This window comes from Macrobrachium nipponense, chromosome 19 (assembly GCF_015104395.2).
Source record: "Macrobrachium nipponense isolate FS-2020 chromosome 19, ASM1510439v2, whole genome shotgun sequence".
NCBI lineage: Eukaryota > Metazoa > Arthropoda > Malacostraca > Decapoda > Palaemonidae > Macrobrachium > Macrobrachium nipponense.
Window position 1 is genome coordinate 28,971,545 of NC_061088.1, and position 27,431 is coordinate 28,998,975.

The following is a 27,431-nucleotide window of genomic DNA, read 5'->3' on the forward strand; positions in this document are numbered from 1 at the left end:
ATGTAATAAACACTATAGGTAATCATTCTGTCAATACTGATTTACCACTAATAGTGAAATCGACTCCATAAATTCATTAAGTTATAAAATCTTCAGTATGAGAGTGAAAGATTAACAAAAAAACATATGTGTATTTTTTCATCTTGTGATAGTAGCCCCATAATTTTCTTTGAGTATTACTCTAAAACAATAAAGAAAACGTACCCACAGGCAGAAAGAAATAAAAAACTTGGTGAGTTAGTATTTGTTCCTTAAGCGACCATTCCTCACTCTGTGTGGAATTTGCGGCAACACTGACCATGATCACGAAGGTGGTTCCCCCAAGGTGAGGCTCACCATTGCACTCCGGTGGTGCTGACCCTTGCGATTGACCCAAATGTGGTCAACTCGGGTGTGCAGTTTTTGTTAGCGGGGGACTGCGTTCGCGCTATCCCCCTTCAAATACTTCATTCATATAACAACTTCTCATTGAATGTTAGTCTGTTCAACTCCTGTATGTTGGGGAAAGAAAATGCTAATGAATAAGTAAGCTATAAAGTATATTGGATGAATAAAGAGTTTGAAGGGGAAGAATATTAAAAATGTTACATCACAAATGCCGGATACCCATCGCATTACAGAACAAATAATTTCCACAATGTATGGAAATGAAAGAGTCAATAAGTCTTCCAGGTAGTGGACTAGTAGCTAGTCAGAAACCTTTGTGGCCCATCCTTCTTTTACCATTTATGTGGCAGCTAAAATATTCCAATAAATAAAACAGTTTAATGTAAAATACAATACACACAAAACATCCATGGTGGTAAGATAACCAATCAGTCTTATTTTTCATACTAACTCCCAAAATATATTGTAATATTTCTCTTAATTTTCTGTGCAGTTGCCCTTTCCAACATTTCTCTTCAACCTTACACCACTCCCCCGCAATTTAGTAAACTGTCCAAAAACATTATTACCATGCACCATGATAGCCAAGAAAAATATGGAAAATTGCATCTTGGTAGGATATTGGGGCCTCTAAATAACGTATCTGCATATGGATGAAAATAAGTGGACAACTAAATTAACACTAGGAAATCCACGAAACGGCTGTTGTATAGGTGACCTCCTACTCTGTATATGTTTGGTGAGCGGTCTGACTAGCTGAGCTGTCCCCCTACTCTACATTCGTAGACCGAACATATGGGCTGTTAGCCTAAGCAAACGTTTGGGCATGAGATGCATAGACAACAAACAAAAGAAAGCCACGTACCTAACTAAAAATGACCCTAACCAAACGAACCCACCTAACCTGACTTAGAACATGTGGCCTAACACTGTTTTCGTGGCCCTACTTTCGAAAATCGTTATTTACTTTCGGTGTGGTCAAACGGCGCTGCGCGCCTTATCAACATTTTTAATGATTCTTGGCAAGCTCATATGTTCTGGCAAGAAAAAATGGCATAGACCGAAAAAACAAAAAATTAGCTTCGGTACGGTCGAATGGCGCTGCACGCCTTATCGACATTTTTAATTATTCTTGGCAAGCTCATATGTTCTGGCAAGAAAAAATGGCATAGACAAAAAAAAAAAAAAAACCACGTACCTAACTAAAATTACCCTAATCAAACGAACCTACCTAACCTGACTTAGAACGTGTGGCTTAACACTGTTTTTGTGTCCCTACTTTGGAAAATCGTTATTTAGTTTCATTTTAATGATTCTTGGCAAGCTCGTATGTTGTGGCAAGAAAAAATGACATAGACCAAAAAACAAAAAAATAAGTTGGAGCGGTCGAACGGCGCTGCACGCCTTATCAACATTTTTAATGATTCTTGGCAAGCTCGTATGTTCTGGCAAGAAAAAATTGCATTGAAAAGAAAAAAAAAAACATTAATTTCGGCGCGGTCGAACAGTACTGCGTGCCTTATCGACATTTTTAATGATTCTTGGCAAGCTCGTATGTTCTGGCAAGAAAAAATGGCATAAAAAAAATTAGTTTCAGCGCGGTTGAACATTGCTGCGCCCTTTACGACATTTTTAATGATTCTTGGCAAGCTTGTATGTTCTGGCAAGAAAAAATGGCATAGAAGAAAAAAACCTGTATAATACCGCACTCACCTTATTTGAGATCGAAATCGGAATTGTCGGACCAGTCGGAAATTACCGATTCGGATGACTCGAATCTTCCTCTCTTCGGGGCTGGATGGACTGATTTTGGCGGGATCTGGCCGGATGAAATTAGGGGAACAAACACTCGTGTTTCTAACAGATCCGTTTGGGAGGAGGCATCTATCGATGATTGTTGTGTTTCAGTGAAATTAGACCGCATTTTGACGGGTGTTGAAAGGTGTCGCCATGCTTCACGAGGTCGATTCTGCCTTCTTCACACTTATTGTATTTACCACTAAAATTGCCAAGAAGGCCACTTTTCATTAAAAAGATAAGTAATGACTTTTCGTCATTACACAAGACACCCAAATCCAGCAGCGTGACCAGATTGGCGGCGGCAAATTGAAGGTGAGCGGGATAAGACAAGGACACAGCCATGTCGGGAAGCCAGCAGAGACTGAGGAGGTCACATCGGGTCGTGGCTGTGGGCTCGGGGCATAAAACAGGTTGTCAGCTGTTTTCTCGGTCGTCAGCTGTTTTGGGTGGAACTACTTACCTTGGCAGAGGGATTGGTGGCCCTGGCAGAAGGAGTTACGAGGCCTGCCCGACGAATCTGCAAACTCTCGGAGCGCCTGCCGATTCGTCGGGCAAGAGTACCTTCTGGTAGAGAATCGGCGGACGAATACAAACAAGATAGCGGACGTATGTTTTGGCGCGATTTTTGAAAACGTGCAGTAATGGGATATCCAAAAGTGTATAAAAACGGTAAAGGGGGAAGTTTTGGGAAACTACTCTCATTGTATACTTCACAATTCAGAGCAACCTCGACATGCTACATGAGTCAAGACTGAAATTTAATAATAAAAGTAGTCTTAGGTTGAATTTCTGGCCTCGGATGACTCATGAAAGTCATGTTGTTTCAAGTGTGGTTTATGTCATCATATTAATACAATAAATGTTGTCAGTATAAATTTCATGTCCGTCATAATGTGAATGTAACAACACACTTTACAAAGTAAAATAAATGTAATGAAAAGGGATTGCACTAGTAGCAAAGAATAAGTGCATTGGGAAATTCTTCTGTTAAAACAGGATATGCCTCAAGTATAAAAGGCCCATTAAAACACTCTGGTTAAAGCTAAGGACTATATTTCAATGGACTGACTCCCACCCTTATCAAATAGTGATTGACAAAAGAAGTTACATTTGCCAAATATATAGTGGGAGATTATGCCCTTAAGTGATGCCTGGGGTCACCGTTAAGCCAACGTTGGTTCTGTCAATTGTCTTACTCCGCTTCATCATTGCCTTTAAGAAGATATTGTCTATATGGTCATAGTCCCAGATTCTAGTGGAAAGGTTGATCATATTATCTTGCTGTTTTATCTGTGAAGATTCTACTATCTTACATTTTTATTGACAGCTGCTTTTGTATAAAATTCTGGATGAGTTCCAATCTATGGGTATGGTTTGTGTTATCTATATGATGGAAAATTGCCAAACTATTTTGTCCATATCTAACTGAGCACTTGAGTTAATCTTTCCAAGTTATATATATATATATATATATATATATATATATATATATAATATATATATATATATATATATATATATATATAATATATATATATATATATATATATATATATATATATATATATATATATATATATATATATATACCATACATATTATATATATATATATATATATATCTATATATATATATATATATATATATATATATATATATTATATATATATATATATATGTATATATATATATAATCTTGGAAAGATTAAATCAAGTTGCTCAGTTAGATATGGACAAAATAGTTTGGTAATTTTCCATCATATAGATAACACAAACCATACCATGGATTGGAACTCATCCAGAATTTTATACAAAAGCAGCTGTCAATAAAAATGTAAGATAGTAGAATCTTCACAGATAAAACAGCAAGATAAAAGGATCAACCTTTCCACTGGAATCTGGGACTCTGACCATATAGACAATATCTTCTTAAAGGCAATGATGAAGCGGAGTAAGACAATTGACAGAACCAACGTTGGCTTAACGATGACCCCAGGCATCACTTAAGGGCATAATCTCCCACTACATATTTGGCAAATGTAACTTCTTTTGTCAGTCACTATTTGATAAGGGTGGGAGTCAGTCCATTGAAATATAGTCCTTAGCTTTAAACCAGTGTTTTAATGGGCCTTTTATACTTGAGGCATATCCTGTTTTAACAGAAGAATTTCCCAATGCACTTATTCTTTGCTACTTATTGTATTGAAAGTGTGAGTTGTTTCAATCTTGTTTTAAAGGGGGAAGATATCTCTTGACCTCATTTAACCTAAATGAGTGACTGGTTGATTAAATTTAACATTATCAAAATTCAGTAACAGTTGTCATTATACGTATGTCACAATTCTGAGCAGCTTCACAAGATATGAGTCATACTGAATAACAATGAAAGTACTCCCAGGTTGAATTTCTGGCCTGAGATGACTTATGAAAAAGTCACCTATTATCAAGGTCAGTTCATGTTATCAGTAAAATCAGTACTTAATATTCAGTAAATATTGATCCTCATAATGACATTCAAAAGCACAGATCCTAAAACAAGGAGTCAAGTGGTTCTCGAGAGACTTTTCAATTCTAAAATGAGAATGTAGGTGTTTTCCTGTTTAATGGAAGGAATGTTGTAAACATAGCTACAAACAGTGCACAATTTCACCTTTGAGCTCTCACGCCAACTGTGGCTTAGAGATAGAGCCGTGGGAAGACTATATCATAATATGATCATGTACTCATATGTCAAGGAAGGTCACATGGGAAGACTATATCATAATATGATCATGTACTCATATGTCAAGGAAGGTCACATGTGTTTAAAGCAATTATGAGATGTGTAACTAATTCCGACATGTATATTTTGATCATCTCTTGTTTATAATAGCATCACTTTTGCTACAGTATTGCTCTTCTAATCTTTCACCTTAATTGACAATGCAATACTTGGTAACCCAATCTTCCTGGGTTCCATTAAATGTGTCAGTTGTGTGAATGAAAGAGAACCAAGAGGACACTAAGCCCGATTAGCATGTTGTTATTTTCATAACAAAAGCAAAAAAGCTACAAGATGTCTTCTTTAAAAACTCACCATCCAATATATAACTTGTCATAAGTTGTTTTAAACATGTGGCATTCCTTGACGTATGAGTACATTTCCGGTCACGTGATGATATAATGTCTTCCCAACTCTATATATAAATCTATAATATATAATATATTTATATATATATATAGATATATAAATATAAAATAAATATAAAGATAGATGAGGATAGATGAGAGAGGATGAGAGAGAGAGAGAGAGAGAGAGAGAGAGATTTATGTGAAGATTATGGGCTTGGTTATTTCCCACATATTGCTCTTCAAAATCCTGTTTTCTTGATTTATTATTTACTTTACTGTACCTTGGGCTATCTTCTATGAAAATGAGTATTTAGATGTATGGTGCATGATGGTTTGTTGTATACTTTATATAAAAACTACCAGAAATAGGTGTCCCCTTATTTTCTACCATACAGTATTCGGAGGCCACAATATCCTAACCAAAATGCAATTTTCCATATTTTTCTTGGCTATTATGCATGGTAATAAAGTTTTTGGACGGTTTACTAAATTGCGGGGGAGGGGTGTAAGGTTGAAGGGAAAGGTGGGAAAGAAGGACAACTCAACAGAAAATTAATAAAAACAATTAAAATATATTTTGGGAGTTAGAATATAAAAAATAAGACTGATTGGTTATATTACCACCATGGATGTTTTATGTGTTTGTATCCTACATATAACTGCTTTATTTATTGGAATACTTTAGCTGCCACATAAATGGTAAAAAAAGGAAGGACCACGAAGGTTTCCAACTAACTATACTAGTCTACTACCTGAAAGACTTATTGACTATATCATTTCCACACATTGTAGAATTTCTTTGTTATGTATTCGTTGGGTATCCTGCTTTTGTGATATAAGATAATAAGTATTCTTCCCCTTCAAACTCTTCATCCCTCAAATATACTTTATAGCACATTCATTAGCATTGTCTTTCCCCAGTATACAAAACTTTAATAGACTAACATCTAGTATTACAAATTGTTACATATAAGAAGTGTTTGAAGAGGGATAGCGCGAACGCAGTCCCCCGCTACCAAAAATTGCGCACCCGAGTTGACCACATTTGGGTCAATCGCAAGGGTCAGCACCACCGGAGTGCAATGGTGAGCCTCACCTTGGGGGAACCACCTTCGTGATCATGGTGTCCCCTGTGCCAGGTAAGTATGCTTCTCACACACCCAACTGAACCCTAGTTAACATGTTCTGAGGCCATGTTGCCTGCAAGCAAAGCTTTTATACAAAAATAATTATTTTCATTGGTGCACACTACAGAGTCATCCCTAAGACTTGTTTTAAATACTTTAAATTTCAAAACTAAAATTAGAATCATTGTTACATTGTAATGGAAAACTAAATTTAGCTGTATTACAGTCATTCCTAATGACACAGGTTATTGTAAGTGGGAGCAAGATCCCTAGCCAGCACAAGGCTGGATTAATCGACTGTAACATTCATACTGTCTTGGTTTGAGTTTCTTAAAAAAATTGTTATTCGACTTGGAGATCAATTTACATAAAATTTTCCAGGGCTGCACAACAACCAAATCCATCCGCACAGGTAAGTAGTCCCTTCGACCTCAGGTGGCCTTCACCTGGAAGACCTACCACGACCAGCGTTGCCGAAATGCCGAATTTTCCCCCGATTTGCCGAGAAAAAACTCTACATGCGGAGAATCAGACCTTCAATGCCGAGAAGAAATCGGCCTCCTTGTTCATGCCGAGAAAAACTCGGCATTCTTCGAGGGGATTGATTTATCGTCTCAAATAAATTTAAATACTTTTTTTTTAATTAGTTAATGTCTTTTTATGTAAGCTTGGGTAGAAAATGATTATTACTACATTATTATTACATAATATATGTGTAAATGATTCTTTAAGAGATTCCACTTAATAAGCGTAGAAAACGTTCAACCCTCCAGTGACGGTAAGGAACCCTTTATAATTGTAAAACACGAAACCGAATAGTGTTAGCAGTTAAATACCCATGATATCATATCTTAGTATATTATGTATGGTTAGGAATGTAATTCAAACTACAAGAAAAAAAATCAAACTGTAGATAAAACTAGCACGATTGAAATAGCTGTAACTTTTGTAATTATAATGTTATTGAATTTAATGAGTTACATGGTTGTAAAGTAATTGTAAGATATTTGATATTGTTTCCATTCATAGGATTGTAATTTGATGATAAGACATGTGATTACATTATAACTGACATGAACCATGTAGTTACGAGTGGCGTAATTACTATATCCAGGAGCTAGGCTTCATTATGGGGTGAGGGGGGAGGGGTCTTCAAGGAAATTAGCATAAAACAGGATATAAATCTGGAATAGTAAAATATATTCTCAAACATATTATACCCTGATATATGAAGAAAAATAATAATTTTTTTTGTTTTATTTATATAGCCTATATGTTCTATAAAGTTGATTTATAAAACTGAGTAGGTTACTATCTACCTATATTTTGTGTGTAATTTCTATGTTTTATAAAGTTTATCTATAAAACTTAATATGTATATATCATTGTTGTTTTGGTTGTAATTGTGTATATACATAGCTAATATATACTTTTGTTGAATGATGATGAATATAAATCGATGAGGTGTTGCATAAGATTGGTTTATTTTCTTAAAGTACCCCTGGGCCATAAAATGAATTCCGTTTTCTATAAGATGCCGATTTTAGTATGCAGAGCTATCGGCAACGCTGACCACGACCCGCTACCATTTAAAACAGTCAACATGGCATCGCCGTCTCCTCCTCATCTGTCGTACGTTGCTTTTGCCGCTGCTAACCCAGTTACGTTTTCAGACTTGATCAAGTTATGTGAACAATGAGTCTCGTAAAAGAGGAAGACTGTTTTATGTAGCGATGTTCCTCAAGATTTTGAATAAGGTACAAGAAATGTTTTATATATCTAATATAACCACGTCCCAAGTCAGGTTAGGTTGGTTTATTTGGTTAGGTCACAACCATTGTTACCAGCTGGGGGGGGGGGTCCAGCCCCGCCCAGGTCAGGGCACACGCCCTAAGTCAGGTTAGTTTGGTTCTTTTGGTTAGGTTACAACTTTTCTTACCATACTGGGGGTTTCGCCCCCCGGCCAGATTAGGGCATGAGAACTAAGTCAGGTTTGGTTGTTTCATTTGGTTAGGTCACAACCATTGTTACCATACAGGGCTTAGCCCCCTGGCCAGGTCGGCACAGCACCCCAAGTTAGGTTAGGAGGGTTCGTTGGGGTAGATGTAGAGTGGTGGGTCAGTCAGTCAATAACGGGTAATGTTTCTTATGTTGGTAGGCAGTATCCTAGGCTAGCAGAGTCCGCCTCCCGATTGTAGATTAGGGGGTTCAACATGTTAAATGTAGTGTAGGAGGTCAACCCACTGCTACATTGTTTGTAGTTTTGCTCCCGCCCTCACCCGTATGCATTTCTCCCCACCCAAAAACCCCGATTCCCCAACAGGATACCCCTTCACTGTTTCTATTAATCTTTCGGCGATCACCACCGCTCGTGTCTATTTCCCCCTTTACTGTTTCCATTAAGCTTTCAATGCTACATTGTTTGTTGTTGTTTTGGTTTCGCCACCATTTTGGTTGTGTGTTCTTCCGCCGATTTTCTGGTTGGACTTGGTGCCATCTAGTGGTAGGTTTGGACATGAAAATTGGTCGGAGGTAAGGTTGGCCCATGAAACTGTAGTCACTCCAATTGATTATAACATCTATTGTTTTATCAGGAGATGGGCAAGGACAAGTCCCTAGGTATGTTTGTTTTATAATTACAAACTTTGTTTAATTACTGTGTATATTTGTTACATAATTGTAAACTTGTTTAATTATGGTGTATATTTGTTTTATAATTGTAAACTTGTTTAATTACTATGTATTTTTGTTTTATAATTGTAAACTTGTTTAAACAGTAATCAAACATGACTTTGGCTGACATTTGTTTTGTATTGTATGTAAGGTGGCTGCAGTTTTTAGCAACTAGCTATGTAGACTACCACACCATTGTACAGTAATCAAGTAGAGTATCTTCATGGGCTTCTTCAATAATAATTATATTATTATTATTGTTATTAAAGTGGATCAATGGCATCTTTAGCTTCCAATCACACTTCCCTGTTAATTGCTATGGACTAGCTTCAGCCCATTTTCAAAACTATTATTTTAAATCATTTGATAACAGAACTACTTCACACTTCATTTATAATTACCTGGGCAGTGGTTGTTCATGTGCTCTCATATCAGCATAAAAAAGGCTGAAAAGGTCCAGATTCTGCTATGGGCTGCTCTAGGAGCAAGAGCCCGTGCTGGCGTAAGGCCAGCATAATCTCAAACAACATCAGATTCTGTCAGTTGTCTCTTGGCTATAATACAAATTGAAGTCAAGTTTGCCCCTCTGCCAAAGTATCCCTGTGGTGTTTGTAGTCAAGAGTGTGATAATGCAAATCTCATACAGTGCTCTGAATGTGATTGAGCCACGGGGCATATTGATTAACAGGCATCCTTTAGCCGTCCCATTAATTGTTTTGACTGTTTCAGTAAATAGTGGTACCGGTATGAATGTTATAGTGGATTAATCCAGTCTTGTGCTGGCTAGGACTCTTGCTCCAACTTACAGCAACCTGTGAGTCATGAGGAATGACTGCCATACAGTCAAATTTAGTTTTCCATTGCAATGCTACAATGATTTTAATTTAGTGGTAAAATGTAGATGATTAAAGTATAAGCCTTTAAGATAACTCTGTAGTTTGTACCAATGTAAAGAATGATTTTTGTATAAGAGCTTCGTTTGTAAGCTACTTGTCCTCAGAACATGTTAGCTAGGGTTCAGTTGGGTGGGTGAGAAGCATACTTACCTGGCACAGGGGACACCATGATCACGAAGGTGGTTCCCCCAAGGTGAGGCTCACCATTGCACTCCGGTGGTGCTGACCCTTGCGATTGACCCAAATGTGGTCAACTCGGGTGCGCAATTTTTGGTAGCGGGGGACTGCGTTCGCGCTATCCCCCAACAAACACTTTCATATAATAACTTGTCTTACTAGATGTTAGTCCATTTAAATTTTGTATATTGGAGAAAGAATGCTAGTAATAAGCTATAAAGTATACTTGAGGAATAGTCTGAAGTGGAAGAATAGTAAATATGATATCCCAAAAACAGGATACCCAACGAATACATAACTAAGAAATTCCAAAATGTGTGGAAATGAAATATTGAATAAGTCTTTCAGGTAGTTGACTAGCAGTTGGTTAGAAACCTTTGTGGTCCTTCCTTTTTTCACCATTTATGTGGCAGCTAAAGTATTCCAATAAATAAAGCAGTTACATTTAAAATACGATACACTTACACCTTCCATGGTAGTATGTTAACCAATCAGTCTTATTTTTTTATTATAACCCCCAAAATATATTTTTACTATTTTTCTGGACTTTCTGTGTCATTCTTTAGATTGTTTTCTGATCTATAATGAAAATTTAGGTGCTTTCTGTGTAGTAGAAGCAATGTTGTTAATGTAGTTCTGAACAGTGCATAATTTCCACATGGTACACAGTCCCTCAGACAGTCATCCTCGAGTGTCTCACTCAAACTTCAGCTTAGAGGTAGAGCCATGGAAAGCCATTATCTCACTGTGTGAGCGGAAATGTACTCAGATGTCATGGAATACCGTGTATGTTTAAAACAATTATGAGAAATATGTTATTAATTCTGACCTGTGTATTTGGATCATATCATGTTCACTATTATCACTTTTGCTATAAAGAGTATTGATATTCTAATCTTTCAATTTAATTGATAATTGATAATAATGCAATACTTGGGAACCCAATCTTCCTGGGCTCCATTCAAGTATGCCAGTTTGTGAATGAGAGCGAGATCCAAGGTACACTGCCTGATAAGTTAAGTATATCTTAGTTTACCCAGACCACTGAGCTGATTAACAGCTCTCCTAGGGCTGGCCTGAAGGATTAGATATTTTTGCGTGGCTAGGAACCAATTGGTCACCTAGCAGTGGGACCTACAGTTTATTGTGGGATCCAAACCACACTATATCGAGAAATGAATTTCTATCAGCAGAAATACATTCCTCTGATTCCGCATTGGCAGAGCAGGGACACTGCCTGATAAGATCCCCTTGTTTGTATTTGCTATTTTATTAATAAAACCAAGATAATTACAAGATATTTCTTCTGTAAAAACCCACAGTCCAACATATATCTTGATCATAATTGTCTTCAACACATATGGTATTCCTTGACATATGAGTACATTTTTGTCACGTGGTAATATAATGTCTTCCCATGGTTCTATCTCTAAGCCAAAGTTGGTGTGAGAGATCGAGGGTGACCGTCCAAGGGATTGTGTGCCTTGTAGAAATTATGCACTGTTTAGAACCATGTTAACAACATTGCTTCCATTAAGCAGAAAAACAACTATGTTATCATTTTACAACTTCCGATTACCACTGAATATTAAGCACTGATTTTAGTGTTACACAGGCCATCATATGTGTTTAAGGCACTGATAATGTTAGTAATTAAAATTAGGGTTCAATGAACTTTGTCGCCAACTGATTGGAATGTATAGCAACACAGTCACAAGTGCTTTTGGAAAATATAAGATTCTAGCGAATTCGTCAGGCCGATGGGCGGAGAACCAAAACATTATCATGTCTCATCAGCGAGGGCGCAGATGAACAAGTTGACGTGGTTGGTCAGAAGTCATGTGATCATGACATCAGAAAAATGCAGTCGTGTGTGTCTGTTCATGAGTTAAATAGGGCATGTTCATGGACTTTTCCAGAACAATTTAGTGTGTTCGTGTGTGCGAACACTAGAGCGTCGTAAAGTGTAATATAAGGTGCTGTGAGTGGAAAGTGGCTATTCTAGAAAGTTAGATCGTACAAGGTGGAAAAAAAATCCAGAAGGAAGGGGCAGATCTGTCAAAAAGGTAAAAGATTTGCAGGTGCTCTGAGAAAAGCCAATGTGCAGTGAAAAAAAGAGTTTACATTTTCATTTATTTGTAACCATTTTTTATTTTATTTCTGATAGTTGTGGTTTCTTATACAGATGTATTTGGTTTGTCACCATAGAAAATTAATTCTCTAATTGACAATTTTGTTTGGCAAAGTACAGATGGGGGTTTTGACAATGAGAATAGTGGTTTTGGAATTTTAAATTCATTTTCCTTGTTTTTCATGTTAGTTCTTTTGGGGAAATAAAAACCATTTTTGTATCTCCGAGTTTAGTTTTGTAGCCTTAGATTTAATATCTTGATTTAGATGCAGAATTGCCAGCGGACACCAAGGTAGGTTACGTTACCAATTAGTGATTTCTCTCCTTTTGATTAAAATAAGGTCCATTAGACCCTGTAACAGATTGGTGGCTGTCGGAAAAGGCAATTAGGCCTATGGATTACGTTTCTGAAGAGACTGGGGAGTTGCATAGGAGTTAGGAAATCATGTAGATGTTAGGAAAAGGGATTGTAGTTATGACTTATGGCAACTGTCGCTCTTGCTGATGAGGTGTTGGAGTCAGCAGAAATTAGTTGATCGAGAGCTCAGCCTTCTAAGGCAGTGGTGTTTCAAAGAGTGTGTTAATATGACGTTTGTTATAAATATGGTGTGGTTTCCATAATTTCACAGAGGTTAGAAATTAGATATTCTAGGTGATCGATCGCACGCACAAGAGGATTGTCGTGAGTTGTTAGAAATCGGGGGCGCATGGGTAAATGACTGGACTCACTTCTATGGAAGTGACAGAGGCAGTCGTTTTGTGTTACTTAAAGATTCACTAAGAAGCGAACAGCAGATTGTTATAAGGAAATCTCTCTCTCTCTCTCTCTCTCTGCGGGAGGGCAGGCAGGTAGGCATGAACTTCGTCAGATTTCTTTGTCCACACATCAGCAATATAGAAGGGTGTCGGGAAACTTGTGAACTTATGAAAAATATATATATTGCTTAAGTAGTTACAGAACTACATCTTGAGATAGAACTTCTGAAGAGAGCTATTTCAAGGAGAAGAGTTGGAGAGTAAGTGATACAATGCTTGAAGTTGTACATTGGAGGAGATAACAGTTGGAGACAAATGAACTCACATACTTCCCTTTAGGTCGTGCTTATCCTACAATTTCATCCGATTCTCGTGAGAACCAGTTTAGTATCTCGGAGCGTGAGAAGGATGTTCGTTTGTTTGTCTTTTATGATAAGGAAATGTATTACATTTCCGTTTTTATGTAATTTCCATTACTCATGTATGATTAGATATGCAGAAATGCAGTGAACAGACGGTCTAAATGTGTTTAGGGTGTCTCATACCATTTTTGTAATGAAGATGTGAGTGTCAGTATTTTATTTTATTTTTTTTATTGTGTTAACAATTTTTGCACTTGTGCATTTCATTTTCTTTGCAGGATTAAAGGGACAGTTTAGAGGTTTGCTTTTAATTGCCATGCATAGTCTTTTTCCTGGGGAGCAGAATGTAATGTTTTTTGTGATTTGTTATGGGGTATTCAATTGAAACTGCATTTATAGGGGATGTTGTGATTTGATTTTTGAAATTGTTTGATTTATGTTTTTACTCTCTCAGGAATTAGTTTATTGAGGGGAATATTCAGCTCTTGCGTGTTTCACTTTTTTATGTGAGTGTTGGTGCATACAGAGTGTGGCAGATGTCTTTAGTCTAGTGTCTAGGATCGCAGAATCAGCAAATACCTGGTTAGCAATGAGGCAGAAGGATACTCTCTCTCTCTAAACACCATTTTATTTTTTTATGTCAGTGACCCAGATTTCGGGCGGCTGTTAACCGTGACCGTGAAGTGGAAAGAGTGGGCTTTCTTCCCGTAGAGCCAAGAAACATTTACTCTGAAAATATTTTTGTGTTGGGGGTTGGTATAGTTTTTGTTGTTGTTGGTAAGTTCAGTAAAATTTTTTGGTATAAACTTTATATCTATCATATTGTGAATGTAACAACACAATTTGCAAAGTAAAGTAAATATGATGCAAATGAATTGCACTGGTTCAAGTTTACGTTACATGTTAAGAATTGAATTAGGTTAATACAATTTAAACAAAAACCTTTACTTTCTCACTAAAATTACCCAGTTCCTCAAGTTAAAGATTAATCTGTCCTTTACAAATGATAAGGCATTTAGACTTTTTTTTTATGATGTACCCCTTGTGCTGCACCATAAAAAAAGTAAACAAATTGGCTTAGTGGGTGATCTATCATACTGTTGATTTCATTGTAGGAAGTATTAGATGTTGCGATATTGATACAAGGAAGAGAGGACAGTTGCCTTGGCATATAAAGTTAATTATAATGGTAGAATTTCAATTAAATCCATTATTAAAAGGGAGAAAATGTTGTTTTTATCAAATTGAGAATGCAGTTAATATTGTTTATTGCATAATAGATAAATGCGATGAATTTGTTTCCTAGCATGGCAATATCAACCGTGGGTGTTGAGTATATAAGAAGATTCATTTATTCAACTATCATCAAACCTGCAGTTGATACCTCCAGCCTGGCAGGGATTCCTTTGTGAAATGATACCTTGGGAAAGCCAGTCATCTACTGATGACGGCCAAAATAGTTTTGAACTTTGTTTAGGAGAAACAGAAGGGTTTGGATTACCCTACAAAGAAGAAAAACGTTAACACCTTTTATATTATCCTCTTTTCCTTTGTTCCTAATCTGTCTTACTCATTGCAGACCTTAACCTCTCAGTCCCTTCCTTATGTTCAATTTCACAAAATTCCAGTATTGTCCAGCAGAAGGAACTTCATTGTATGCAGCAGTTGCTGGTTTCAAAAAGAAATTCACAGGAGTCAAAATTACTCTCAGCGGGCTTAAACATGAAAGTTGTGTCACGATTTTAATGTAATTATTTCTGGAACCTATTTTGGACCTCCCTTGCATGAATTGTACTTGGAGATGCATTGGTAAAAGGGAGATTACATCAGTTGAAATTCTGTGTCCTTCCAAAACCTTGTCGCTGCTGTTACGATGCTTGGCATCTGGGGCATGATGTACAGTTAAGTAAGTACATCTGAGCCTCTGAGATGCTCAATTCACTTGTCAGAGTTATGGAAATGAATTAAGGATCATGTGGTGTGTAGTAAAATCTGTAACTCCAAGAAATGGTTGGAGAAGCTCAAAAATCAAGAGCCATCCACTCCCCAGTTGCTCCAAGAAATATTAATTCATTGAATATATAAGGCTTATATAGTGATTAGACTTTGAATGGGAATATAAGGCTTATATAGTGATCAGACTTTGAATGGGAATATAAGGCTTATATAGTGATTAGACTTTGAATGGGAATATAAGGCATGTATAGTGATCAGACTGAATGGTTTCCAAATTCCTCACCACAACAAAATGTACCAAGCATCGAGAAAGGCACAGTCAAGGTGTTCCATGAAATTCTTGGTATTTCTTGAATTGATTAAATTTTTTTAGCTGCTCATAAATTACCCAACATGCCCTGCAGAATACTTAGCCTAGCTACAGACTTAACAGTGCAAGCCTAGTGCATCCACGGTTACCTCCGTGGATACCATGATAAAATTATGATGCAATGAATTGGTGATGACTGACTAATCAAGTGTTTTTTGAGTGCCATAATAAAAAGTTGTGTGTGTCATTAGCAAAGTGTCTCTCAGGGTATGTCCAGGAGCAATGTTTTTTTTTTTTTAATATTTAGTGGTAACAAGACAGTAATGAAAGAGAATAATGGCACATCTTGTCAAAACTTTACATATAGGCTAAGTCGGAGTCCATTCGGAGGTGTGATCAGCTTCATCTCATAGCAACATAATGCTGTGAAATCAAATAAACAGTTTGACTGGTAATGTAACTATTCTTATTTTTGTTATTATTAAGAAACAACCTACTAGGACCATTGACTTAAGTTCAAACTTCCCAAGAATTGGAGTTCATTTGAAAGAGAATGGGAAATACATAAAGACGAGATCAGTTATTAGGAAAAAAGATAAATTAATAAATAGATAAAAATATAGAAAAGTAATGAAAAGGAAATGGCAAAGGGCATGGTCTACACTGAAGCAATATGGTTCTCTGTAATGAATAAAATGTACAAATGCTTATAGAAAAATCAACTTGACGTTGAAACACAATTCTGTAATTACCATGCAAAGCATTTGAGAGAGTCCTTGTTAAGGACTTGTCCTTGCCCATCTCTTGGTAAAACAATAATGTTATAATCATTTTTAAGGCTCTGAAAACTTTTATGTAAATTGAACTCCAAGTTGAATAATTATGTTTTCCAGAAACTGAACATAAACCAAGACAGTATGAATGTTACATTGGATTAATCCAGCCTTCTGCTGGCTAGAGCTCTTGCTCCTACTTACAGTAACCTGCGAGTTATGAAGAATGACTGTAATACAGGCGAATTTAGTTTTCCATTGCAATTTCACAATAATTCTAATTTAGTATTAAAATGTAAAATGATTGAAGTATAACCCTTGAAGATTACTTTGAAGTGTGTACCAATGTAAAGAATGATTTTTGTATTAGAGCTTCATTTGCAGGCTACTTGTCCTCAGAACATGTTAGCTAGGGTTCAGTTGGGTGGGTGAGAAGCATACTTACCTGGCACAGGGGACACCATGATCACGAAGGTGGTTCCCCCAAGGTGAGGCTCACCATTGCACTCCGGCGGTGCTGACCCTTGCGATTGACCCAAATGTGGTCAACTCGGGTGCGCAATTTTTGGTAGGGGGGGGGACTGCGTTCGCGCTATCCCCCTACAAAAACTTCTTCCATATAACAACTTACATTACTAGAGTATTTAAAGTTTGTTATTGCTAGTAATGGAGTGAATAATTCTTCTAAGTAGTGGACCAGTAGTTGGTTGAAAATCTTTGCAGGCCTTCCTTTTTTCACTGTTAATGTGACAGTTAAAGTATTCCAATAAATAAAGCTATTAAATTTAAAATACGATACACTTAAAACAGCTATTATTTATGGAGCGCCTACAGTTTATTTGGCCAGGGTATCATCTGCTAGTTAATCAGTGGACAAATACAAACAGGATGGCAGCTGTTTGTTTAGGCGAAAGTTTTGAAAATATGTGTAGTAATAAAATGCCCAAAAGCTTATTAAAACCGTAAGGGGGAGACCTTGTTGGGAACCGGGGTTTTAGGGTGTAGGGAAACATAAGAAAGGGTAAATTTCTTTAAAACGGTAATGGGGGACCTATTGGGAAACCAGGTTTTTCTGGTTGGGGGAATACAAAGACGATGACAATGAACACTAGGAAAACCACGAAATGGCCGTCTGGCTAGCTAAACTGTCCCCCTACTCTACATTCATAGAACGAACATATGGGCTATTAGCCTAAGTGGACATTCGGGCATGAGATGTGCGGACTGGATAACTAAACTGTCCCCCTACTCAACATTCGTAGCCCGAACGTTCATATGGTCTATTAGCCTAAGTGGATGTTCGGGCATGAGATGTGCTGACTGGGTAACTAAACTGCCCCTCTACTCTACATTCGTAGTCCAAACATATGGGCTGTTAGACTAAGTGGTTGTTCTGTTGATGAGATGTGTGGTCTAGGTAACTGAACTGTCCCCCTACTCAACATTTGTATACCGATATGCGCTGTTAGCCCAAATGAATGTTTGGGCATGAGATGTGCTACCTGGCTAACTGAACTGACCCTAAACAAATGAACCAACTTACCAGACTTAGGGCGCGTGTCCTAACCTGGCATACGTGAATGTTCGGATATGGTGACCAGCCCTGACTTCCGCTAGCCAAGAAAAACACTGACCTGCTATATATTACCTACTCGGTTTCAACCTTAACCAAGGAACATATCCTACATATACGTCAATTAACTTACCTTTTTATTGTGAGGCGTCAAATCAATGCTCGGCCCTAGAGTCCCCCCAGAAATAAAGTCAAGCTTAGACTTGGAGATCAGAATTATCTGAGGCTTTGGGGAACACGATTCTTCTTTTCTTTCTGGCTGGGACGGCTACCTTTGGCTTGGAATGGACAACTGGAATTTGTGGAACGGACGGGTGGAGATGACGATCCTGTTTGTATGGCAACGTCTCGGGATTGTGTGATTCCGGTGAAATTACACCTCATTTTGGCGGATGTTGAATCTACTTTACTTAATGGATATTCTTACATTTTGGGAGCCTTGAATGATCCCAAATACGTAAAGGAAATATATTAGAGGGAAAAATGAAAATGGAAGGCTTCTGACTTACCTTAAAAAGGATTGATTTGGTTATTTTTACTCTAGAAGGTTGCCATGGAAATGTAGCTAATTAATTTACATTATTTATTTACAAGAGGCCGTTGAATGGCCTGGGATAAAGCTAGGTAACTTGGCCGCACATGGACCAATCCTATCTCTCACAATAGGGAAAAGCTGGCCAAAATCAGATTTACTTCAATGCTGGTTTCCAAAATAAATCATAGGTATCTTGCGTTAAGGAAGCACTTGTGAGCGAGGAGACATGACATGTGACTCAGCAAAGATCTGGAAAAGTTCCCAGATTAGACACAAAATAAAATAAAGACTTCTTGCACAAATTTACAGTTACTCACTTTTATCTAACACACTGGGGGAGGAACTCTAATGTTTAAATGAAATATTTAATGAAGACTCAAGCTTGAGCAGGTCACGGGTAACACATGCCCTGATGGTGACAAAGGAATTTCAGTAGAGAAGTGATACAAAGGAGATTTGAAAATGGAAAATAGCAAGATTTGTCTTGGAGAAACAGGGCTGGTTGGATTTTGCACTTTCTAGATGTACCTTTGATCCTTAGAGGCTTGAACATGTGTCGTGATGTTTGAAGGGGGGCTCCAACCAGCGTGGCAAGAACAAAGGCTGACTTCCAGTCAGGGAGAGGACATGTCTGTCCTTACAGGAGATACTAGCTTGGACTGAGAACAGGTCTGGGTGTTTCCGAAAGGCATGGATTTCACACAGCCTCCGGCATTGTCTAAAAGATGCAAAAACACAATCACCGAATTTAAGAAAAAAAAAAAAAAAAAAAAAAGTCTTATGCTAGGAATTTCTAAAGCCCACATTGAGGCTTATCTAATCCTGTGACCTGCCTTTATTACCCTAAACTTGAGGCCTAAGTTAATGGCTTATTTTCTTCCCCCGCTCCTAATGGAAATTCCAATCTCTGGCCTGCCTTGTGTTTCCCTCCTAAAGTCAGCTGATTAGGGAAAATGGCTGCTCTTCTAGCAACTGAATAATTTAACTAAATGCTGGGGAGACGAGGGCCCAATAAACGTAATAATATGCACGTTTAATTAATTCTAAAAAAGCTTTGAAAGGGCAATCAACTGCAGTAAGATAACGTTTTTTGACACAATACATAGAAAAATAATTCTATTGTGTTTGTGTGTATGTTTTTATCATCTGGATCTACAAAATGTAATGTGTGATTAATGTTATGGTGTGTTTTGAAATGTTGACTTAAATTTTGATATGATTTCCAACAATCTGAAATTACAATCGAATCTGAGTGTATGTTTTCAATTAAAATAGGAAGAAGTGTTTTTGTAGTTCTGTCTGGAACAACCTGAAAAAATGTCTCTCTTGTTTTGCGGTCAATCCCGCCGAGAACCCAACAACTGTCGACACGTCTTCCCTTATTAACCCTCTTACTCCTATTGGACGTATTATACGTCGAGATAAATTGTCTGTTGGGTGCCGATTGGACGTATCGTACGTCGACATTGAAAAGTTTTTTAAAAAATTCGCAGAAAAATACTTCTAGGCCTACCAGCCGAAAACTTTTAAATCATGTGCCTTGGGGGATGCTGGGAGTTCACGGATCAAGGTGTTGTTTTGTTTAGAAGCGTGACCCAAGTGTGCATGCGCGAAATGCCTCCTTCTCGCATCAGCCAGCATCAGCGACGCGTCGTCCGAGAGCGATCTTTTGCCGCAATCGTGTTATGCCGAACTTGTGCGAGAGTTTGAATATTTGTGGTGCTACAGGACATTCATAGAGATGTCTCAACGATCTATGGAACGCGAAAGGCACGTTTTACCGTCGGAAGGGATCGTGTAAGACGTATTTTGGACTTGGATGCTGGCGAGGGACCCAGCACCCAAGATGACCTCGCGCCTCAATGCCGTTCTGTGCAGCCACGTGTGGATGAAAGTGCTCTAGGTGTGTCTCGTGTGCCTTTAGTAACCCCTAGGAAGCATCAGGGTGTCCTTAGGGGTATTCGTAGGCATTTGGGAGGCCTCCAACCAGGGGACATTGATGCATACTTATCGGAGCTCAATCGGGAGTATGTCGCAAGTCCTCATTTTGATGGCGGTTGGTCATCTAGTGATGAGGACATCGCTCCCGATGTCAGTGATGATGAATATTTGCCCCCAATGTCCGTTCGAGGCTCACATCCCGAAAGTGAGCTCGAATTTAGTGGTTTTAGTGTCTATGAGGGGGAGGATGAGGATTTAGGGTCTAGTTTTGTCGCTGATGACGATACAGAAAGCGAGGGCCTAAGTGAGGGAAATGGGCCAGTGGCAGGGTTTCGTGTGCGAAATCGTGCGGCATGGGCACGTAGAAGGTCGGAGCGTTGCGCCAGCCAAGGTGAAGGTCGGTTGTCCGAGAGCGACGAGGGGTGGACGGAGGACCCCACCCCACCTAACATGCACCCATTCACGGCAACACCTGGGCTCACCGTACCTGTTCCTCTCACTGCTCTGGGGTTCATTCAGCTGTTCCTTACGCGGGAATTGCTGGAGTACCTGGTAGCAGAGACGGCGGACTACGCTCGGTACTGCTGCGACATTGCCGTATCGCTGGCGGGGCTGCAACCTCACGAACATGGCGCAGTTTTTGGGGCTCCACATTTATTTTGGATTGATGCCTGCTGCCGACATCGGGCAATATTGGAGGCAGAATTTTTTTAAGTACGCCCAATGTGCCAGGCGTTATGCCCCGTGATACTTTCCTGGCGTTGGACAGATATTTCAACGCTTTCAACTGAAGGGCCATACCCTGGAATAACTCCGATCGCCTCATCTTAGTCCGCCCAGTGTTGGAATACATTCGTGAATGGTGCAAAATTCTTGTGGTTCCTGGAAAGAACCTTTCTTTGGATGAGGAGATGATGCCTTACAAAGGACGTCTAAGCATTTAAGTGTATAACCCCAAGAAGCCGAAGAAATATGGAGTGAAATTTTTTTTTATTACCGAGTCCAACACTGGATACGTCGTGGACTTCTTAGTGTATTCTGGGGTCTTCTCCATGATGCGTGACACTGTTTTCAGGCTTGTGGATCGTTTCCATAACCAGGGATACCACCTGTTTATGGATAATTATTATAACTCGGTATCCCTGGCCCAGGAACTATATGAAGCTGGTATTCACGTCAGTGGTACCCTTTGGTTGGTGCGTGGGGCCCCGAATGTCCTCAAGAGGTTCGCCAGCCATCCGCAACATCTGGCAAGAGGAGAGACAGAGTGGCAGCGGAAGGGAGCTGTCTTCGTCATCTGTTGGAAGGGGGTCCGACTTGTCCCCATGATTACGACGAGTCATGAACCCGTCCAAGAGGAGGTCGCACAGTGGAAGAAGACACGTCGACAGGGCCGAGTTGTGTATGAGGAGTTTCGTGCTGAGCGGCCTACCGTCATTGGGCACTACAATAGGCACATGGGAGGAGTTGATCTCTTTGATCAACTCATCCAGTACTATCACTTCGCCAGGAGAACCAGGAGGTGGACCCAGAAGCACCTCAAATACATCCTTCAGTTGGCCCTCCAAAATGCCTACATACTGTACTGTGGGTACTACAGTCACGGCTCAGGAGGATGACCCACCTACAGTTCCTCGAGGCAGCCGGGAATGCCCTCATCCACTTTAATCCCGATGAGTGGCCTTCCATGACTGCCCCCCATCCCCGAGCTACAGATCTGCCCCTAGAGGAAAGGGCAGATCTTAGGAGGGCCAACTTCGGTCGTCCTGCTGCTGCCGCCGCCCCTGCTGCCAACGCCCCTGCTGCCGGCACCGCCCGCATCACTTCTCATCGGATAGTGAACCCTGTGTGTTGGCTGCAGCCAGGGGATCACACACTGGAGCTCCTAGAAGGGCGCAGGCAGAAATGGTGCCGGGTGTGCCATATGAATGGCAGAAGGAGAGACACCTAGTTCTTCTGTCGCACCTGCAAAATAGCTCTTTGTAGGTTCGGGGAGTGTGACCGTAAGTACCACAATGCAGTCTTCTATTGGCGTGTGCTTGATCAACCGACAGCGGAGGGCACACGGGACCGCGTGTCCCATCAGCAGTAAGGGTGCGCGTCTCCCTCCTCCACCTGTACCTCGTCATGTTGAGAGGAAAAAAATGCAAGACTCTTCAATGGAGGAGGGAGAAAACAAGAATAGTACGAAGAGTCAGGATTACGAGTGAGTATTCTGCATTTAGTTTATGTTTATTTTTATATTTATTACAAGTTTTTATATATCCGTATCTATTGATATATGTTATTTCATTTTATGCAAAAAGAAAAGTTTCACCTGCATTCCTTTTATTATGTATTCGTACCAGAATCGAAAAATGTAATAAATAAATAAATATATATATATATATATATATATATATATATATATATATATATATATATATATATATATATATATATATATATATATATATATATATATATATATATATATATATATATATAGGTATTTTTGGGTAAGCAAAATACATAACAGTCTAGTAATATTCAGTCATTTATCTTCATTTTGAAGTAAATTCTAAGTCTCTAACACAATATTTAGATTTATGGTGAATTTTTGAAAAAAAAAACTTTTTCCTTCCCTCTGAGCGCTGATTCTCCGCCGCAAATCTCCGAAATGCGTATGTCGCATTCTCCTAATATTTGTTCCCTTTCATATTAGGCGCTTCATAGAGTTTTATATATAGAAATGGTGAAAACAAAATTTCAATGTAAAACAATACAACAAAAAATATTTGAAGATGTAGCTTTTCTCATTTTCGAAATAATTGCATATAAATCACGATAAATAGAAAAAAAACTACGTTCGGTCAACTTTGACTCAACCGAAATGGTTGAAAAACGCAATATCAAGCAAAACCCCTTACAGTCTAGTAATATTCAGTCATTTATCTTCATTTTGAAACAAATTCGAAGTCTCTAGCACAATATTTAGATTTATGGTGAATTTTTGAAAAAAAAAACTTTTTCCTTCCCCCCGCGCGCCGATTCTCCGCCGCAAATCTCCGAAATGCATACGTCACATTCTCCTAATATTTGCTCCCTTTCATATTAGGCGTTTCATAGAATTTTATATATGAAAATGTCCGCAATTTTATGTTGAATACAACTAAAAATATTTGAAGGTTGTAGCTTTTCTCATTTTTGAAATATTTGTATATAAATAAAATATATATAAAAATTTCGACATTCGGTCAACTTTAACTCATCCGAAATGGACGAAAACTGCAGTATAGTAATATTCAATCATTTGTCTTCATTTTGAAACAAATTGGAAGTCTCTAGAACAATATTTAGATTTATGGTGAATTTTTGAAGAAAAAAAAAACATTTTCATACAATCAACTTACCTGTCAGATATATACATAGCTAAGACTCCGTCGTCCCCGACAGAAATTCAAATTTCGCGCCACTCGCTACAGGTAGGTCAGGTGATCTACCGGCCTGCCCTGGGCGGCAGGACTAGGAACCATCCCCGTTTTCTATCATATTTTCTCTGTCGCCGGTGGTATCAACATTGTTGCTATTACCTCCTGACTTAAGATTCATATTTCATCCTTTGATCATCGTTTTTCGGCTTTTTGGTGACGTATCTGGATCGTGTTTTGGCATTCGCTACTGTGGACTGTTTTTGGAATAACTCTTTTGGATTTTTCTCAGTAATGTCTGATTCAAATGTGAGTGTGAGAATGTGTGTGAATGTAGGCTGCAGGGTGAGGATACCGAAAGCTTCGGTTGATCCTCACACTGTATGCCGTAAATGTAGGGGGGTTCAGTGTTCTGCTATTAATACTTGTAAGGAATGCGAGGGATTGAATGCAGAAGAGTGGAAGACTTTGACTTCTTATTTGAAGAAGTTAGAGAGGGATAGAATTAGACGATTGAAAGGTGTGAGTTCAAGGCCTATTGAGCCTTTCACGGATAATTCTAATCCTACTGATGTAGATTCTCCCTATGTCTCTCATTCTCAGAGTGCTTTTTCGGATTCGGCATCGGAAATCGCCAATCGGAAAGCTACAATTAGAGACATGAAGTCCAAGATGGCTGACTTCAAAGGTAAGGCTAGTGAAAGTGAGCATTTCAGTGAAGTGAGTTCTCCCAGTGTTGTGGAGGGGGCGTTTGATCGTCCCTGCGACGCTCCCAGGCCTAGACCTCTTCCAAGCTCCCATGCCCAGAGGAGAAGGAAAGTCGAAAGCCTTAAGGAGGTCGTGGGGAATCCCCAACGGTCAGACGTCCCTTCAGCTAGCTCTGCTTCGTGGCAGGCGGCTCAAGGGCGCTATAGAAAAAAGCGTCCTTCGCGAGTGTTCTCGTCCTCTCCCTCTCCCTCACCTAAACGAGGGTGGAAGGAATCGAAACTTGTCGAGACCGCTGAAGCGTCATATGAAGCCTGACATAGATTCTAGTCCAGAGCGTTTCTCAGATGACGCCCGTCGGTCTCTAGCAAGGAAAGCGAAGGGGGCGTCAGCGTCACCTGAAGTGTACGCGGAAGTACCCTTTCCTTCTTCTCCCCCGAGTGATGACGAAAGACGTCATGCACTGGACGTGGGAGAAGCGTCAAGAAAGATCATTATGGCAGTTCAAGAGCAACTGTCATCTATAGTGGGAGTTTAGCGCCACGTCGGAAGGACGTGACGCTTCCAATTAAGAAGTCTCGTCCTCTCTCACCTGTTCAACGAGAAGCGTCATACAGACGGGAAAACGGCTAAACGTCTTACAGAAGCGTCTAGTTCGAGAGCGAGAACAGGTGCTTACGAGAGTTTCGTAACGCCAGAGAGACGTAAGACGTCTTTTAGACGCGAAGCGTCATTGGAAACGGAGCATAGACATGACGCTCCGTCCAATATTATGACGCCAAGTAGGACGCCTTTGGAGAGCGGAGCGTCTTCCAAGCGCGAAGCGTCATCGAGACGTCAGCAAAAGACGTCATCAATGACGCTTGGCGAACGGGAAGCGTCATGTAAGCGGTGAAGCGTCTTCTAAAATTCTAGAGAAGCCGAAGCTTATGACGCCTTCCAAGACTATTAGAACGGGAAAGAGGAAGGATTATCATTCCCTTAGCCCCTCTCCTATTAGGAGTTTGTCTCCTCAAGAAGAAGAAGCGTTGGAAAGGAGAGCAGAGACGCATGTAGATCCCGAGTTAGAGGAAACTCGGATGACGAATATAGTGGAAGAGAAGGTCTGTCTAACTATAAGGTGTTGACTACCCTACTTCTTGAGGAGTACGGAGACGAGTTGACGCCTGCCGCTCCTCCTTCTCCGCGCTCGCTCTTTTCCAGAAGCCTTCGTCTTTTCTCAAAATGAAACCCACCATATCGATGAAGAGAGCATTACATTCCTTAGACTCATGGATGAAGTCTAAGAAAGACTTAGTGAGGACAGTCTTCTGCATGCCTCCAGCAAGATTGGCTGGGAAAAGAGGCATTTGGTATCAGACGGGAGAGAATATGGGTATTGCTCTCCCTTCTACAACTGAAACAGATTTTTTCGACTTTGGTTGACGCTTCACGGCGTCAAAGTCTCAATTCTGCACGGATTACGTGGGGAATTTCGGAACTGGATCATCTCCTCAAGGGACTCTTTCGTGTATTGGAAGTTTTTAACTTCTTAGATTGGTCCCTTGGGGTGATGTCCAAGAAAGCCCATGATTCGGAAGGAATCGAACCTGAAGCCCTGTTATGCATATTGTCTTGTATTGACAAGGCGGTACAGGATGGATCTTTTGAAATCTCCTCTTTGTTTGGGGCAGGTCTTTTAAAGAAAAGGACTGTATATGGCGCCTTCTTAACAAAGGCAGTCTCACATGCTCAGAGAGCAGCACTTCTATATGCGCCTCTATCTGACTTTTTGTTCCCTTCTCAGTTAGTAAAGGACATTGCGCATTCTTTAACTGAGAAGGCAACTCAGGATCTGCTGACGCAGTCAGCAAGAAAGAAGAAACCTGTTGCTGCATCGGACAAGAAAGGACCCAGTACAACGGTGCAGCCCTTTCGAGGTGGTCCGACCTCCAGACCTTCCACAAGGAGGAAGGCTCCAGAGAAGAGAGGTAGATCTGCTTTTCGTCCCTTTAAGAAGGGAAAATGAAGATTCTCTCCTCCAAGCACCAGTAGGTGCCAGGCTCCTGGGATTTGTGGAAGCCTGGACACTGATAAATGCAGACGCGTCATCTTTGGCGATCTTAAGGAGGGGATATCGTATCCCTTTCCTGAACACTCCTCCCCTAACGTCAATACCAAGGGAACTATCAGCCAAATACAAGGATCCTGTGCTGAGGGATACTCTTCGATCGATGGTGGAACAAATGTGGGACAAGAGAGCGATAGAATTGGTACGGGATCAACACTCCCCCGGGGTTTTACAATCGCCTTTTTCTGGTGGCGAAAGCCTCGGGAGGCTGGAGACCAGTACTGGACGTCAGCTCTCTGAACAAATTTGTTCAGAAGGAGAAGTTCTCCATGGAGACTTCTGCTTCAGTCATGGCGTCATTACGACAGGGAGATTGGATGGTGTCTTTAGATCTCCAGGACGCCTACTTTCACGTCCCGATCCACCCTTCATCGAAGAAGTACCTCCGTTTCATGACGGGGGGAAGGATCTTTCAGTTCAGAGCCTTGTGTTTCGGCCTGTCCACAGCTCCTCAGGTCTTCACAAGCCTGATGAAGAATGTGGCGAGGTTTCTTCACCTCAAAGGAGTGAATGTCTCTATGTATCTGGACGACTGGGCTCATCAGGCCAGATCGGAGAGACAGTGCTTGGGGGGGACCTAAAGTTAACTCTGGATTTAATCAAAGCGTTGGGATTGCTTGTGAACCTCGAGAAGTCTCAGCTGACCCCCAGACAAGACCTAGTCTATCTGGGGATTCGGTGGATTCTCGGGGTTTTC

At 39.7% G+C, this 27,431-nt stretch overlaps 1 long non-coding RNA gene, 3 other non-coding genes and 1 pseudogene across 4 annotated transcripts in view; 4 read left to right on the forward strand and 1 right to left on the reverse strand.

The window, feature by feature from the left end:
• The window catches only part of LOC135212814 (uncharacterized), a 508,471-nt gene that overhangs the window by 408,742 nt on the left and 72,298 nt on the right, over nucleotides 1–27,431 (forward strand). The gene's annotated exons all lie outside the window — the stretch shown is intronic.
• Nucleotides 291–437, forward strand: LOC135219361 (U1 spliceosomal RNA; annotated as a pseudogene).
• LOC135219334 (U1 spliceosomal RNA) lies at nucleotides 6,284–6,446 on the reverse strand. The gene has a single exon (XR_010315413.1). It is a non-coding gene; the product is annotated as a U1 spliceosomal RNA (small nuclear RNA).
• On the forward strand, nucleotides 10,138–10,300 carry LOC135219324 (U1 spliceosomal RNA). The gene has a single exon (XR_010315411.1). It is a non-coding gene; the product is annotated as a U1 spliceosomal RNA (small nuclear RNA).
• On the forward strand, nucleotides 16,898–17,062 carry LOC135219348 (U1 spliceosomal RNA). The gene has a single exon (XR_010315418.1). It is a non-coding gene; the product is annotated as a U1 spliceosomal RNA (small nuclear RNA).